The following is a 2,359-nucleotide window of genomic DNA, read 5'->3' on the forward strand; positions in this document are numbered from 1 at the left end:
TTACTGGGCCCTCTTTTTAGTCTTTACGGTTTCACAATAACACATAACTGGTATTAACAGGAATTATAAACAGATAATAATAACCTAATTTAAAAACCACGAGTGCAACATAAGTGAATATATAGATCATGAATAACTTAAGTTTTTTCTAGTTTAAAAGGCAACACACAGCATACAAAAATGTGAACAAAGAAGCTATAATATGGATATATGATTGATGTATCTAGAATAATATATATAGTACATAATTAATGTTAATAATGGGATCAATATGCTTTTCTATGATTCCCCTCATGCTTCACTTTCCCCAGAAACTGAATTCTGAACTTTTTCTTCCAAAGTTGGTACAATCAGGTTATCCTTGGACAGCAGGCTACATTTCAACATGAATTTAATAAAACAGTGACATAAAAATGTTTTCCTATTCATCAAATATTCACTGGTGATGAAAAATGTGAAAATACTCTATAAATTCTATGACATACAGACCCTACTTTTGCTACAGATGATTCGTTTATGCTAACCCTGCAGGGAAAATGTTTATTGTTATTCAGAAGACATACAGAACCATCAAATGTGTGTCTAGTATTAGTCTATAGCATGATAGTCTTGGAGTTTTATGAGTTGCACAAAGAAAAAAACCATCATTCAGTTGCTGTCATCTGAGAACAAGTATCTGGATGTCATTCACTCTGAAGTTTGACAGCAAGTTCATTTAATTCAACACTGAATTGCCTTAAATGTTCATGCTTCTATATACCTCCAACTTGGCCCTCACGTGGTTCAAAAATTTTGTCAATATTGTGGCAATTTGCCCTTATGTTCTGTTGCTGAACAGCAAGCAGACTGTCCATTTCATCAAATGACTCATCAGGCCAGTTATAAAAATCCTAGCCTTGGTGCCTGGCCAGTTCTCCTTCACCACTGCTGTTCCCTCCACCATGACTACAGTGCCAACAATGGGGTAGGAGTGGGGGTGGGGCATATGAATCTGGAAGTCTAGGATGTTGTGTAGGCTGAACCCGGGGACAGGCCCTATCAATGAATCTTGGCAGTAGTGAGAAAAACTGAGGCACATTGGCTCATGGCACTGTTAAGTTGGAAAAGCAGAGAAGAGGGGAATAGAGCTGCTGGTTCTTGAGTGCAAATACAAGCCCTTGTGCAACACTACTAGGTTCATCCATCATTCTAGGCAGTCTGCTTCCTTTCTCATCCCTTCATAATGTCACAGTAGGAAAGAACCTTGGAAGCCCAGGAATTCAGTTCTTTGTTACAGAAAAGAAACTCAAGACCAGGGAGCGGAAGGGACTTACCGAAGACCACACAGAGGTCACAGAATGAGTTAATGGCCGAGCTAGGAGTAGAAGCCAGATGTCATGAGTGCCATGTTCAAATATCATTTCCACTGTCCCACACTGGCTCACAAAAGTTACTCAAGCCATGCCGTTGCCCAGTTGCCAGTGGAGAGAATAAAAAAGAACTATGGCCAGTCAACTTCAAACTGAAATTCACACTTAACTGTATAGCTTCTCCCATCTAGAACACTGCTATCCTGAGGAGATTTTCTGACCTTAACAAGAAGTAGAAAGGTCACTCTCAGACACATCATCCCAAGGGCCTAGAAAATGAGTGGCACCTCATCTGAGGGAATTACAGCCTCATCAGAAAGTGAATGTATTGTGGACAGGCTAAAGTACTAGGGCACTGATTTGAGGAGAATGGAGTGGATTTAGTGGGAGAAAAGAGAGTAGAAGACAGTATCAAGAAGATCTCAATTCTGATGAAAATGAAAACCAAGCAAAGATAGGAAAGAAGTGTGATGGGAAAAGACCCCCACGAAAGAGAATGGATGAAGTGTTGGAAGAGATGAGGCAGTTTAGCCAAAAGAAGAGAAATTTCCTGGTGACACGGGGTCTTCAGACCTCTGAGAAGCTGTTAGAGACAGTAGAGAATTTGTTGTGGCCCTAAGGAGCAGAGCTGAGCTCCACAATTGGAAATCTCCTAGAAAAAAGAGTTTAGATAGACTCAGGGGGAACTTTCTGAAAAACAAGGCTGCCTTGAGAGGAAATGGGCAGCTTTGACAGGTACTGAGTTCAGTGAAAAGTTGTCTTCAGGGACTGTATAAGCGTCTGCCATGGTGCAGCCCAGGGTCCAGCTCTGGCCCTGAGTGGATGGGGCTATATAGCCCAGACATGGGAGGTTAAGGGCTGAGGAAGGTGGGGGAGGAGCATGGTGGGCCCGGGTCAAGAGTGCAAACCCCCTTGGGCTAGCGGGGCCCAGCCCGACTCCGCTTGCTCCGCTTGTGTCTGGAGAGGCTGGGCTAGGTCGGGCTGGGCTGGGCGGGGCGAGGCCGGCGGCC

General features: G+C 43.1%; 1 pseudogene; it reads right to left on the minus strand.

Annotated features, from left to right (window-relative positions):
• Positions 1–291: 291 nt before the first annotated feature.
• On the minus strand, positions 292–943 carry LOC104867753 (annotated as a pseudogene).
• Between the last annotated feature and the right edge of the window lie 1,416 nt (positions 944–2,359).

The sequence above is a fragment of the Fukomys damarensis genome, unplaced genomic scaffold (assembly GCF_012274545.1).
Source record: "Fukomys damarensis isolate Sample0158 unplaced genomic scaffold, DMR_v1.0_HiC HiC_scaffold_39, whole genome shotgun sequence".
NCBI classification, from domain to species: Eukaryota; Metazoa; Chordata; class Mammalia; order Rodentia; family Bathyergidae; genus Fukomys; species Fukomys damarensis.